Source organism: Thunnus thynnus, chromosome 16 (genome assembly GCF_963924715.1).
Source record: "Thunnus thynnus chromosome 16, fThuThy2.1, whole genome shotgun sequence".
NCBI lineage: Eukaryota > Metazoa > Chordata > Actinopteri > Scombriformes > Scombridae > Thunnus > Thunnus thynnus.
In genome coordinates, this window is record NC_089532.1 from 21,451,725 (window position 1) to 21,467,991 (window position 16,267).

Sequence of the window (16,267 nt, forward strand, 5' to 3'; positions counted from 1 at the left end):
TCATTATTGCATTAACAGAGTAGCTTATTGTTAAAAGGCTGGATAACATGTTGGTCCTCTTTGCAGTTGACCTTCAAGGTTCATTCTTGACTGTGGAAACAGCAGTTTCCACAAAAAGAAAATCCCAACACAAGGTCAAAGTTACTTGTTTCCAAAGCTTTCAATCGCATCTCTGTGACAACTGAGCAACTCTATCCACTGAGGAAGTCTACCAGATGTGGTTGAGAGCTTGGGAAACAACAAGTTGGAGGTTGGACAAATTGGACCGTGTGATGAGAATTCCTCTGCAGTTAGTTATAAGCCTCTCAACCTTGGATTGACCAGCTATCTTTTCTACGCAGGCTATGATAATTTGAGCTTTTCTTGCATTCAAGCAACATTTCAAATACTTAAAGATCCCCTCCAGACATGTTTTAAGAAATACAAAACATACAAATAATTTGCTTCTGATATGGTTTTCCCACAAAAAAAATGCAATTAACTTCTTAAAGTCCTTAATGTCATCTACTCCTTCATTAAAAATAGAGAATCTGTGAATATATCATATGTTATATGAGTATTGTTCCTTAGTTAAACTGCTGGATGGAAACTCAAATGTCTTTGTGTAAAGGAGGCTTCAAGATTCCACATCTCATGTAAATTGCACACTGCACCAGGACTGACTTCCAAACTTCATGCTTGTATGTTCACATCTTAATCTCAGATTTAAAGTGAGGCCAGAGAAACTTTCCCCCTTCAGCAGATGAATGTGAAAAACAGCCTTCTAGTGTCAAACTGCACATACATCATACTGCACAGTGAGGCTCAAACATCCAACTGAAGTAATAAGAAGAAAAACATTTATTGTGGGGGGGGATTCAGATATATTTCAAGACATCTAAAAATACTAATCATTTCTATCTGATATGTTTTCCACAATAAAAAAAAGTTCAGTTACCTTCCAGCTTCACTGGAAAGTCCATTCTAAGTATATGTGTTCAAGTTTCCACATCACACTTGTATATGTTGCATAATGGACCATGATTGGCTTCCTAGCTAGTTGTGATGTCACAAAAGCATGACCACATATGAAAGTTGCCTTAATCATAATCAATCATTATAATGTCTTTTTTGTTTTCAAAAACAAAGCTGTGTTGCTTATGAGGGGAAAAAATCCATATTTGGGACATCTGCGCCTGCAGTGTTAACACAGCCTAATGATACCACCCAGGGGCCCGGGGAATTTGAGGGGCTTTCATGAGCCAAATGACAAACAGTCACATTTCCCCCTCAGTGAGTTAATGGATGTAGGGAATGTTTTGGTCACAGGTTCTAGACTCACCATAAGCAGCTTTCTATTCTCGGTACTATATCAAAAACATCTCATATTGGGTTTCTTGTTTCACACTTATTGTTGAAGGTCACTGACAAACAAACACAGAAAAAGGTTTGGGAACCCCTGGGCCAAAGCATGTTTGTTTACAGCTCCTGCTCCACGAGGAATGTCTCATGTGGGTGTTCACCCACTGTGGTCTCCACCTCCCCCTGAAGTCACCCTCTCACAGCCAGTTTGATGATGTTTTTCAGGCAATTCCCTACTGTTCAGAGGCACAAACAAGTCTATTCTGCAGGGCTGTTTGCAGCCAAAGTTTCGCAAGAGAAGGGGGGGAAAAAAAAGAAAAGGTGTGGGGGCGTACAGCTTTTGGATGCACTCCAGATCATTAAAGTGTCGTGTTTCAGCCCCAGACATTCTCCTTTCCTTCACTGGAGCACACTGAGACACGGTCTCCACTTGTAATTCACAGGGAGGAAATCCACCCAGACACAAACAGACAGACAGACGTATGTGTGAGCGTGAGCTTGAGGTAAGAGAAGACACAACAAGGCTGGCTATCATTCAGACCACACACTCATTACAAGCAGGGTGAGTGTATTAGTGTAATTGGGTAATGAAGGTGAGGCCAGGAGGGGCTGAGTGTTGTTTCTCAAACATGTTGACTGTGTGTGTGGTGTGTGTGTGTGTGTTTGTACAGAGCAGGGCTATATTACACACCATGAGAGGGAGCCAACATGTCAGAGAAGCTATGAACACAGAGGTTACAGCCACAGTTATTTCCCTGATCTTCGTTTGTCAGGATGAAGGTACAAGGGTGCTATTTCTTCAACCTTGATATATATTATGCCTTCACTGTAACAGTTAAATCAATGATTTTTATATTTTTTCACTCTCCATCTATGCTTCCATGTGAATGATCACTTCCAATAGCACAGCCTGGAGCCTTTTTCTGTTTGGCACTGACTCTTTCCCTGCAGTGCCAGTTCAGTTTGCAGGTTTTACACAACACCCATTTATACAGCTGACTAAATATTTACACTGGTAAAGTAGCTCGCTCAAGGGTACACAGTGATATCCCAGCTGGGTTTTGGACCTACAATGCGTGAAAAACCTTCTTTGCATATGGACTCTGTGCACCTGATATCTGATGAGGCTATAGGTTCCCCTCTATCTGATTTACTCTGTGACTGACAGCACACAGACCTGTATGTAGAGGATATGTGGCAACAAGAGTATCAGGATTCTCCATCTGAGTAAAAAATATATGTTGTGAAACCTCTTTTTCATTTTGAACTTGCTTATTATATTCCAGTCACATACATAGTCTAGACTCTATCATGACATATTTAAATGAAAGGGAGGATATATACCAGTTTTCAAAGTTCACTGTGGCCACACCGTATTCTCAAGAAGGTGTGCAAAATGATAATGATGATTTTAAATGATAAATATTTTCATTTTCAAGCAACAACGTTCTTGAACGCTACAAGAATCAACCTAAGGCAGCGGTTCCCAACCTTTTTGGCCTGTGACACCTTATAATAGAGCAGTGTCTACTTGTGAGCTATTGTAACCATGCGGATTATGACCAGGTCAGATACATTGATTTTTTTCTGTTTTATTACAGACCTCAAGAGGTAAATGTATCCAGTAATTCACAAGAAAAAAAAAAAAAGAAAAACAAAGATAAAAGGAAGATTTGAAAAATGATTTTCTAACCTGTTAATCATCTTGTGACCCCTTGTGGGGTCCAGATCCTCAGGTTAGGAACCACAGACCTATATGGGACACAGGTGTGGGACAAGACATGTTGATTACTATGCTAATAATTATGTGGTCATGAAAGTATGAAGGTCCTATTTTTAACACCGAGGCAATTACATAAAAAATTAGGAAACATATATTTGAGGTAAAGTCATCAGCCAAGCCTGTGCTTTAAGGCACACATTGAAGCAAAATAGCTGTCTAAACTTGTGTGACTTGTAAGTGAACTAATAACGTTAATTACGACTATATTCCACTCAGGTGTGCCAGTGTCAGTTCTGGTATTGTACATACTGTCTCACTGGCCGGACACACTGGCACACATACATGGAACAGAGGCGTAATTAATGTTATTAGTTCCACCTGTGTTTTCCCTGCTTTGGTAAGTCATAATGTCCAGTGAGAACTCTCTATAAATATGATATGACACCATTATAACTGAATACATGAGTACTTACCATAGATATTGAATAGCTGATATTCAAAATTAGTGGTTATGTTTACAACCAACTATGAGCCAATCAGAGATCAGCCGCAGAAGTGAAAACACTGCAGCTGCCAGCCTGGCACACACAGACCACACGGCGTGTTGTTGTTGTTGTTGGATAGCAGTGAAGTTTCAGGCATTCCTGTCAGACTACAGTACTTCCACAGCCCCCATACTGCTTCTCATGCCCTTTATCTTCACCTTACATCTTCAGCAATGTTGGCCTTTATTCAGAAATTATGCTGGCACCACCGTCCATCAAAAAAAAAATTGCCGTCTGTGACTGGTTAGCAAGAGCGCCGAGGATATGTTGATCCTCCAAAAAAGGTGTGTTTTTCTTGCCAAACTCCTTAAAGTCGTACAAGCTGTCATTGACCCATCATCTTGTATGTCTTTTTTGGCTGCAACAGAAGGTTTTTGTCTGCTAGGAATATAGTTACTCATAAATAGGCCTATAGAGTCTGATAGCTGCACATAACACATCAGTATGGCAGTGATGCAGAGTGGCACACTGGAGGACAGACTGAAACTTGAGAATATTTGTTAAAAGAATTTCTTCGTAATGACCATTAAACAATAGAGCTGAAGTATCAAAATTTAACAGAATTTGTTTTCTAGTTTATTTTCTAGTCAAAAAGGCTCATCGAGGAACGCCTTCAATGAGTTTTTATATAGTATGGGTGGGCGTTTCAGTTCTTCTTCCAATCTGTCAAGTACAGACTTCATCAATAACGTCATGACCATTTTCAGTTCTCTTGTTGAGGAGCCAACCTGCAAAACTGACCCAGAGATGACATGTCTCACCCTCTCTCCAAAGAATTTTATTTTCTACATCTTCCTCTTTACAAATATAGTGCTGAACTTCCTTTAACCTTAGCTGATGAGCCTGCTGATGTTGCAGAGTTGCAGTACAAACAATTCATCACGATCCATGTAAAACAGTAACACACATACACAGTGTAATCATAATTTTTATAACAATATTCTTATAGACTACATTTGGTGTGTTTAAATGGGTTTAGAGATTCATCTGGTGTCAAGGTTAGAATAAATCGTTTACATGTTATGAGAGGTGTATTTTATAGGTTCAGTGTACCCAAAATCAAACAAACCAACAAACAAAACAATGTCTTTTCCTCATCTGTTTCTGAGGTTTTTGCTACTTGACAACATAATGGAGGTGACTTAATTTTTGCTGAAAAATTACATCTAAAAACTTCAACAGCAAATGTACATTTCCAGAGCTGGCGCCCCTGGTTCTGGTTCTTCTGGATAATCTACAGAACTGTGAACAGCAGTTCAGATCCAGTAAGTTAAAACCACACCGAAAGTTCTCCATAGCAAGTAAAAATCCTGCATTTCAAATGTTCAAGCACAATAGCAAAATGTACTTATATCATTCAAAGTACTGATAATGCAGAAAATGGCCCCTGTGAGAGTCATACTATTACATATTATATTATTGAATTATTGTTGCTGATGCATTAATGGGTAAGTAGCATTTTAATGTTGTAGTTGGTGGAAGAAAACCTAATTTAGCTATTTTACATACTATTGTCTAGTTTAATGAATAAGAATCCATTAAGTTTAATAAATTCATCATATATTCTAAGTGTAAAATCTTAATCCGTAAGGTAACTGTAGCTGTCAAATAAATGCAGTAGAGTAAAAAGTAAATATTTGCATGTGATATGTAGTGGAGTAGAAGTACAGAACGTGTATAGTTTTTGTTTTCATAGCAATTATTTATTTGATAGAAAATATTTCCAGCAACACCACAATCAAAATTCCATCCAACTGCATTGTTGGTATGGAGGGAGGAATATCTGATGCTGATATCTCAAAACCTGGGCAAATAAAACTAAACTTATCTGTGTGTCTACATACCACTAGAGATAAGAAAATATGTTTTTTTGTAATTTGGGTGAACCAACTTTTGAAATGAACCACAAACTTGCCCTATTATTTCACTCTGTAGAGGATGTCTTCCATTGAGTGCACACTGCCTCTGTGACAAACACTATCACTCATTATTTGAGCACTGTAAGGGTCTATGGGAGTTCATACTGGAGTTCACTGTGGCATCATCCACCCCATCAACTCCCACACCACCGACTAACAGCCCAGCTTATCTGCTCCACTCCAGTGCCTGCAGTCAACCAGTCAGGGTGGGTTTTGTGTGCTCACATTGTTTATTTTAGCCCTCATTAAAATGCGGTGGGGTGGCTTTCTCTCTCCGGGGCTCGGTGGCTACTGTGGTGGAGAGATAGGGGACTGTGGTGGACCCCTTTGGGCAGCCCACAAAAGCTGCCTCACCCCCTTTTCCCTGCTTGCCACTCACCCCATGTGGGTCCTGCAGTCACACCCTGTGGCAGAGCTGCGGTTTACTGCGGCTGTTGGCTGGTAAAGAGGCAGAGTGAGGGTTCAAGGATCCAAATTCAAGTCGGAGAAGTGCCATTCACTGTAATTACCACTAGAGGGTACTCAGCCACAGTAAGCTGAAAGAGAGGGAACTCTCTAAGCTGGCAGACCTCTCTCCCGGGGGTTTTGTTCTTATCTCCTTTACATGGTCAGCACTTTTTCACAGGAAGCATGAGAGAGGTGTGTGTGTGTGTTTTTTTGTGTGGACAGTATAAAGGCAAGTGGTTCTAAAGATAAAAAGGCTACTATGAGTCTGTGTCAGCTGTGTACTTGAAAGACACCTCGTGACGTCAGGTATTTCATGCCTCCAGGGGCCTTTGTCCAGGTTGTTTTGTCTCTCTATAAGACTACAATAGTGGCCTGTTTTATTTTGTCTGTGACGGAAAAAAACTATTAGACATGAAAGACTTTGCTCTGTCAGCAGCCACACCTCCACCTCAGCTCTACTGAGAGGAACATTTACCTTGCAGTTTATGTTACGTTAATGTCTGCTGGGTGTGCTGATAATCCCAGGTGTATGTGTGTATGTGTGTGTGTGTGCGTTAGAGACAGTGTGTGTGTACGGCTTTGTGCTAAATTGAATTAGCAGGTTCCCTTTTAGAGCCGTGTAGCACATCTAGGGGGAGAGGAGGTCTTTTGAAGTTTTGGTTCTGCCATCCGTCTCCAGCTCACTGGCTTTCTTTTCATGCCAGCCGCTGCAGAGAGCAGTCCTGTAAAAGAGAAACGCCCCAGCTGGCTCCTCCCTGCCATGTCTCCATGGTAAAATGACAACAGACTACACTCACATGCCCCTACTGACAGTAAACCTTGTCTCTGTTTTGATTCTGTTGATACTGGCATTTTGGCTTAGGTGCACTTAAATATAGGTTCACAATTTTTCAAGTCTGTCTTAAAACAATAGTGAGGTGCCCATGTGAAGAATAAAAGAGGTTTTGCTCGCTCTAATCGTTCCTTCTGTTCATACTGGCCATTAAAATATCCCTGTCAAATGAACTTTCAATGTAAGTGATGGACAGTCCTCATTTTGTTGAAAAATATACTTAGAAGTTGATCTAAAGCTAATATGGCGCTTCAGCATTCCATGTTAGTTAAATAAAGTGGATATCTTTCAAAGTTATTTTCTTTTTAGAATAAAATTCCCTCTTTTTGTTCACCCAGACAGTGTTTCCCTGTTGAGCTGCAGTGGAAGTATAATAACAAAGTGTGGTAACAACATTTATTTGACTAATTTGGATGGCTGACGCTTCATATTAGCTTCAGATCAACTTTTAAATATTTTTTTTGCAGAGAAGGAAGACTGTGGATTTTGTCCCCCATCACATACATTGAAAATACATTATGAAGGGATCTCTTAATAGTCAGCATGAACATGAGGAATAATTACAGCAAGAAAAACCTGTTTCAATGTTCACATGGGTGCCTGAATGTTGATTTAAGCCAAACATGAAAAACTGTGAACCTATCCTTTAAAACACACTCGTCATTGACATTTGAGTACAGTAGGAACAACTGTGTTTAAGCCTACAGCAATGAGCATTTAACTTCTAGTCGGCGTTAATAGATGTATCTGATCTCTGCCCAAGCTGCAGGTGCTGGCCCTCCATCCCTGCTTTCTCTCTAAACTAAACCAAAGCGGCTCCTTTACTCGCCAGCAGCCAGAGAGGATGCTATGACATTCAGCTTTAACACTGGAGGAGGAAAGGAGGAGGAGGAGAAGGAGGAGGAGGAGGAGGGGAGATGTATTGATCGCCCTTAGCTGCTCCTTCATAGCCTGTGTGCATGGTTTGTGTTAGCTAAGCCCTCTAGCCTAATGGCTTTTAGCCCTCCATTAGGTCGTTGCAGGCAGCGTGGTTTAAGTAAGTAACAAAAGGCTCTGTCAGAATGCTTTAAGCATTAATAAGACAGTCAGTGTTACTCCTCCAGCCTGTCAGCTCATCAGGAACACACAAGTTGAGATGACAAAGCCAAGAGGCTGGTTTACTGTCGTCATCTTGAGCATTTCTTTGGCGGGATTAGCTTTTAGACTTTGGGGAATTTGTTAGATTGAGCAGTGAAAGCTGTGGCTCACTCACCCCGTAAACTTGCAAATGTCCCCGGACTGGTGTGTAGTGAGCGTTTCACACACAAAAACATATGAAGAAGTGCCAGGGGCTCTGAACATTTGTACAGTTCACTTAACGAGGAGAGAACCATGGCTCGATACTGGGAAAGGGGCTCAGGAGGAGTGGGGTGAGAAGTGCATTGTTTGGTGTTATTTGGCAACAGAACCGCAGGCCTCAACCGGCATGAAAGTCAGTTTGTGGGAGTTTTTCTTCTTTTTTTTTTTTTTTGCTGTTGAGCTGCTTTCTGGTTCTGCTTCTAAAGCCATCTTGTTTTTATAAAAGTTGTCCCTCTCCTTTTGCAGAGAAAGGCGCTGTGGCCTACACTGTTTCAGATCACTGTAATTATTGGGTAGGTCTGTCTTTCATGGTGCACACACTGGCATTCTGATATGTAGAGAGGCTCCATGTGAATGAGTGGACACATGTGCACAAATACATGCACATATTTTATACATGAGCCAAATCACACTGTGGGTATGACTGACCCATTTTGCTGAACAACCTCCTCTGCTTTCTGTATATTGTGTCGTGTGTTCCCCCCCTCGCTCTGTCTGTCTTTAATGCCACTGTGTCCCTGCAATCCCTCAGAGTCCTGGGCTTTAATGCATCGGTTACCATATTTTTCCACCGAGATGACTGTCGCTTGCCGGGAAAGCTGCACATCGTGTGTACGTGCGTGCGTGCATTTGTGCCATTTTTGGAAGACTCCCTGTGTTCTCTCTGCACCAGCGCTCGGGCTACGGAAGCCTCCTGGGTCCATTTCTTCTGCGGCTAGACCACATACCCCAGAATCCTGCTTTGGTTGGAAACATGTCTGTTTTTTTTCCAGCCATCGTAAAGAAGACAAACTCCTTGACTGTCTGCGTTGGCCCTGGACTCACCATAACAGGTCCTCTCTGGGTTGCCGCTGGTTACAGTAAAAATCAACACCTCCTCTACCCCAGACTGAGACTTTTCAACGTGCAGATCCAGTTTCTCCCACGCACACTTGGCCTGTTCAGTGATCAGGAGGTGTGTATGTATAGTGCTAAACTCTCCATTGCCTTTGGAGGCCTCTAATCACGGCCTCTGAGGGCAGAGAGTTTGAGAAACCTACAGATTTCCAGCTAACAGTAGCTTGTACAAAAGCTTGGTTGACAAAACGCACATTTCATTCTGCAGTAATAGAATGAACATCATTATGTTTTGATAAGCTTCCTCACATCAACTCCTTTCATCTACGTTCTCTTCTTATCCTGGTGCATCAGTTGGCAGTGATTTTCCAGGTTCTTGCTTCACCATCAGTGCCACCTGAAGCATATCCTAGAGGTGCTCCATGACAAGGACAGATGTAAGCTGGCCTCTTATTGGTCGGCTGTTCTCTGGTCTGCCAGCCAAGCAGGAAACAATAGAAGGCCAGAACATTGAGCTGGCTGCAGATCAGTAGGGGCCTGCTTGGCCTCTCCCAGACGCTACGTCTTATTTCCTTTTTGATTACTCATGCCTGCCTGATGAGCGGCACACTCACACTCCTCTTTGTCTAACTGCCCGTGAGAGAAATCACAAAGAAAAGAGTTTTTGTAGGAGGCTGGTTTTGATTTGGAGGCTGGAATGCCTTTGTGATAATGTCGCAAGATTTTGTTGGCAGGGGTATGATAGATGTGTGTGAGACAAAAAGGAGAAACGTTGAGAGGAGAGTTATGATGCGTGTATGTTCATGATTCAGGTATCAGAAACTAGATTTCTGAGTATTGTGCAGTTGAGTGTGTTGCTGTGTTTGCTGTGCTGATTGATGTGAGTTTCCACTGATGGGCTTCCAGGATCTGCCCGAAAACAGCCTTTAAATGGGGGAATAGTAGTGCTGGCACTGAAGTCCAAACTGTATTGCCACCCAAGCGTGCGGATCGCCTGCTGTGGGCTGGGTCCCATTCGCCTGGCCCTAGCTAGCTCCCACCACTGCTCATTACCCCCCTTACCACCAGGCCGGAGGTAGGAAATCAAACCAATTACGGTTGTATTTAAAGAAAATTGGAGCAGGGCCGGAAAAGTGGGGGCATTTCCAAAAACCACAAAAAGAAAACTGCAGGGCTGCCACTCTTTGGCAAAATACAGAGTGACTGTGGAGCAGAGTGGAACGGCACTTCCCTGAAAAAAACAAGTATAAATCTATTGTTTGACACTTTATTGTAAAAGCAATACATATCTTCTTTATCTATATAACACACTTAGATCAACTCATCTACCATCCCAACTAAAACTCTTCCAAAAACTCTATTAATTCCTTTCAGTGTCTTCAATAATCTGTCTCTATGTCCGTCTCAGTGAGTGAGATTGATGGGTTTTGCTCCCAGGTGGACCTGCGTGATGGATGGTTTTTAAGGACTGACTGTGTTTATGTTCAGGTCTGCTGTGCCCTGCTGTGAGTGGCCTGCCAGAAGGCCGCACCTCATAATGTGGCTGAATCCGCCAAGACGTCCCCGAGCCCAAATCCTCCTTGGCTCGCTCTGCTGCTGTAGCCCCTGCTGAGGTACAGTATAGGGCCTCTCTCAAAGCACAAACACCTGTAGGCTTCAAACTGTGGGGTATGCATGTGCACAATCCTTTGGCCAGAGTGTGTCACAGTCTGACGCCATCTTTACAGCCAAAAAAGCTCGTCTAGGATCAGTAGTGTAATTTCCATCCCCTGATCTGATATGTTCTGTCTGTTTTACCTCTCTCTCCCTCTCTGCGTCTCTCTGATCCACCTCCTCACTGTCATTTCTCAGGAAAACCCCCTCATTACCAGGCCCTGAATGTAAATGCTTCATTTTCCATCCCCCCACAAGCCCTCTTTGTTCCATGGCCCATTTGGCTGTTATGTCTCAGCACTTAAAAGCAATTATTCCTAAATATGAATGCTCCCCAACAGACGTCTCCAGACACTTTTTCTTCCTTCATCATCCTGTATGCCTCATGGGCAAAAACAAAAGGAGCAGAAATCAAGGTGTCTAGTGTCTGCAGGCCAATATACATACGACGTTTTGTTCAATGCATGTGTGTACAGTCACTCACACACACATGCAGACTCATGCCCAATAATATGCCTTTGTCTGTGCAGGTGCATGCACAAAAAACACACACACAAACTGTTTACTTCACACGCACACACCATAAAGAGTGTAAGATGATCTCCCATTAAGGATGAAAACAAACCAGTGAGTGGGAGGTGTCCCTCGAGGAAGTCCATAGTCGCTATAGTGGAACCATGGGAACTGGTTAGGAGAGGCCTGCGGGGCAGCCATGGCCAGACATGGGGGTGTATAACACTGCCACACACACACACTGCAGACTGGAGACAGAAACACCAAAGCGATGGCTTTTAGTCACCTCACCTGTCTAACAGCAACAATACCCGACACTTTATTTGGTGTCTTCAGTAGCTTGATTTATTCAAGCCTGGCTTTGATTGTCTTGATGACAATGTTTTACGATCAAAGTGCCACAACAGCAGCAACAATAAAACTGGCTGTAACAGAGAGAATGATGATACGAGAAATTTGACGACAGACACATTTCTGTGAAGCTCTTGTGTTTAGTGACACATGAAGGATGAGGGAAAATCTGTTTTTGATGTCGTCACTTTATTTGGTTTATGGGTTAGAGGAGGCTGTAGGTCTGTGGTGTTTCAGTGGTTTTCACTGATTTCTTTTCAACCCTCACTGGTGAAAGGATTTTAATCATCTAGTTTGGTGGTCAGTCCCAGACAGAGGAAAGAGTTTTCAGAGACAAAGAAAGAAGCAACAAACAATTGAAGGCATAAATGTATCTGACTCTGCGGCTTCCCAACTAGATAGTGGGAACCAGAAGGAAGGGACGACGCAGGCTTTTTAATGACCATTCATGTTCCCACGTGATCCAAAACAGACTTGAGCAATCATCCTGCTCACTGCTTGCGTGCATGGATGAAAAAAGTAAGAGAGATAGAAAGATAGAGATTGTGTATGTGAACTGCCAATTTAGAGTGTTCCCCTGCTCAAGCAGGAAGTGAACAGAGACCTGGTCCACAGGGATCCCTCTTTCCCCTTCTCGCCTTTTCCCCCACCCCCCCACCCCCACCACCCACTCAGGACCCCACCGTGACGAGGCAGGCTCCCTAAAAGAGCCTGGCAGAGAGCTGCAGTGTGTGGTGTTTAGTGCTCTGTGTGTGCATGTGTGCGTGTGTCTTAATTTCCTGTTTTATAGGGGAAGCAGTGTTCACATGTACAGATCGTAATTCTGATTCTCTCTGTGAGAAAAAAAGGACAGAAAAAAAGATTGTGTCAATTCTCATGAATCAGTATGGGAAACAACTAGCATTGTTTCTGGGAAGCTGCCCTACTCTCTTAGTAAAAACATATTTTGGTTCACTGGTAAAGTGCAAATGCAATGTCTAAATCCAACTCTGAAAAGCATGTCATTTTATTATTCCAGTCAACAAAAAAACCCTAAAACACTACAAGCTATTATCCTCTCATATCAAATGTTCTACTCTTTTCTCCCTAACTAACTAATTCAATTAAAGCCAGACTGGTTAGACACAGACAGCTGTGGTCATTATGCAATGAGAAGAATCTAAATCCAAGCCATTAGGACATCTAAATGAAAGCTAGCTGCTGTGGTCTTAGCCAGTTCACCCCCTAACCATGGTCTGAGCCACAGGTCCACCATGCGGTGGTCTGTTGGGTTTCTATAAAGGCCTTCTTCTGTTTTTTGACTCATGTCGTGACAAGAGTGAGGAAGGAAGTTAAGATAATTGTTTCTAGAATTGCCTTCTTCTTTATCGGCGCTATCAAGACACCTCTTTGTGCAAGCCTTACCTAGAAAATAGAGTGTGTAAGATTATTTGAATTGCTGCAACAACAAAAAAAAAACCTTCTACAGCAGTTACAGTGAAGTGAAAATCTTATTTACATTAAGTTCGCTAATGATGGGTTCAAATGTACAAATGGTGGGAACTGCTCTTGAACAAATTATTATTATTATTATTATTATTATTATTATTATTATTAATTATACAATATGTGAAACTATATTAAGTGTAAAAGCCTCACATTTATATCAGATATATTAGCTTTTTTTGAGGAAAGCAAAAATCTGATTATAAAACCAAAATTTAGGGCTGCAACTGATGATTATTTTCATTATCAGTTAATCTGCCGATTATATTTCTGATTATTTGACCAATCATTCTGACTATAACACGTCAGGAAATAGTGAAAAATGTGCGTCACAATTTCCTAAAACACAAAGTAAAGTCTTAAAATTGCTTGTTTTTGTCTGACCAACAGTCAAAAACCCAAAGATATTCAGTTAAATGTCACATAAAACAAAGAAAAGCATCAAATCCTCACAACTGAGAGGTTGGAACCATAGGATCTTATCTTGAAAAAATGATTTAGACAATTAACTAATTATTGTATTGCCATTCGATTTATCAATTAACCAACAAATTGTTTCAGCTCTTTTAATAATTGTATTTTACGATGAGTGTATCTTGTAGTGATGCTGAGAATATAAACTGAAATAGAGCTTAAAGTTGACCTTTACAGATCATCTGACGTCTGATCTTTTAGGGGTCGCACATCACGTCCGTGACCTTAAATCTATGGTGGCAGCTCTATAGATTGACCTGATAGTGAGACTGTTTCTGTAAATGCCTCTTGTAAGTTTTTAGTGATCCTCTGGGTCTGAATCCAGGCCCCATGGAGAGGAGCGCTCCATTGTGGGAACTTGGAGCTGCTCAGAGCGGTCTCTGTAGACCCTACATGGATGAGAAACTACCTTCACTGGGATCCCTCTGAACTGGGAGAACCCTTTTTTCTCTCTCTTTCCTTATCTCTCCTTCCATATCCCTCTCCCTGTCGTCGAGGCAGCGCTAGTCGTCAGTGTGAGAACGGTTGCATCACAGCTCTCGCGGTTTCTTAGCCCCTGGCCCCTGTGTTTCTCGGTCAATCTGTGGGAACCCTGATTTTGGACGGCAGCCTCTGTTCCCACCACCAGTCTGGTTAGAAAATAGACTTCTGGTCATGTACCAGGCACCCAAACCAAGACCGGTCCTAGCCCGCTCCTTCTCACGGGTTAGGGGGGAGGAGAGGTCAGTGGCTGCAGAAGAGGCCTTAATGGGTTTCGTATGCAGGTACCGCAGAAGCGACACGGGATATTGTGTTCATGAGAAATGAGAGGGCTTTAATGATTCTGTGCTCTTTCCAAAACAGTCCCTCTCCCTTCTTTCTCTCTCTCTCTCTCTATCTCTCTCTTTCTGTTTTTCCTTCTGTCTCCTGCATTTCTCTCTGCGTCTGCTTACCAGTTTGCATTTATAAATAGCGCTTTAATCTTTCTCAAAAACTGCTGTGATTAATTGAAGATAAAGTTACATGAGGGTGCAGAGGAAGGAGATTTTCTTACAGGAAAAATCAAAAGTTATTGTGCTTCTCATCACAACAAATGATTGATTTGACAAAGTATTTTCTCCTCAGTGATTCTCATTGTTTTAGTTTTTCTTTCCTGTGACGATCATGCCTCCAGTTCTCTTTCTATTTCATCCACTTAAAAAGCAATCGCCTTATAAACCAATTCATCATGCCTTTGACTACAATTACATCCAGACAAAGCAGCCTCATCCAGGCAAACGTTTCCACTCTTCCTGGAGAGTTACAATTTTCGGAAGAACAGCATAGCGGGAACAGAGAGGAGAGATGAAAAAAGCAGTTCGGCTCATGTACGTCCATGACAAAGACAGAGCCAGATGAGAGCTCCTCTGCTCCCCACATGTGGACGAGAGAGTCGGGTCTCACAGAGTGTGCGAAGACAGCTGGAAAATTCCCCTGAGCCCAGTCTAATTGAAAGCTTATCATCTTCTCTTTGTGCTTCCTGAGCGGCGGGGGATCGCTGAGGAGCGACGCAGAGAGCAACTCTGTGATGAGACCTGGAGGAAATAGTTGGGAATGTTTAAGACGGCGCAGAACTGTCATACACTCACACTGTGAAGTGGAGCTCAGACTGTCTGGGTGGAGGGTAGTGTGAGATCTGTCAGCAGGGGATTGCGTGTGTGTCTGTGTCTGTGTGTGTGTGTGTGAGAGAGAGAGTTTCTTGTGCGTGTGTGGGGATGCTTTGAGTGTGCAGAGTTAATTGAATACAGTGTGTATCAAGGCTGCGTGTGTGCATCCTGAGGCTTTGTTGTTCTGCCAACACTGCCCCCATAGAAGGCCTGACACAGACACACACACACACAGCAGAAGCCATACAGAAGGAAAAGAAAGCATGAGAATTGAATGAGAAGAAAGGATAAAAGAGGCGAGGAAAGAGACAGGAGAGTATAAACAGGGAAAATAAAAGAAGAAGAAGAAAACAAAGCAGTTTAGAAGTGAAAGCCCTTTCATAGTACATCAACAGGTGGCATTAGTTTAAGAGCAAGGAATTGTGGGTATTGTATTTCAGGTTAACCACATGAGACATCTGAAATCAGACCACCCGACAAGGTAGCATCTCAAGTGTTTAATCTTGTGGCTCCGATTCAAATGGGCCAAACAGATGCCATCAGCGCTGCATAAATTAACAACCACATAGCTGGTAAAAAAGTCGGCCGACATTCCAAACTTCTCCCGTATTGTTTTTAACAAGTGACAACTTGCCGACGTGCGCTAACATGGAGGCTGCCAGGGCGGTGTTGGATTCCTGAGCTGCGCTTTATTTACGCTCTGGGTACCACTGTGTTGACAGCTGAGGCATTTTCAAACCCCTGAGAAGTGCGGGTAATTGCCAACGAGAGTCTCACTAATGGGAGGATAATTATTTAAGGGGGTTATTGGGAACGAACTACCAATGAACTGCCAGGGTTATGAAATGGAGGTGGTGGCATGACTGGTATTTACTGCATGAGGATAAAGAAGTTAGAAGAACAGAATTTGTTGGATCAGAATGTACTGGCATGAAATTGGGTCCCATGAACCTTTTATGGTGTTTTTTTTCCTCACTGCTCATTTATCAGCTGATGTGATGGGGTCTGGGTTCCTGGAGGTGTATATATACTCTGTGCCTCCATGTTCAACATTTTCCCGCTCTACACCTCCCTCTGTTAAACTATAAAAGACCTCACAATCCAGACTTTTGAGCTTTGAGCTCCAAAATCAGAGAACTATTACAGTGCTCTGTAAAGTTTTGTAGGAAAGCGAATAATGTTGA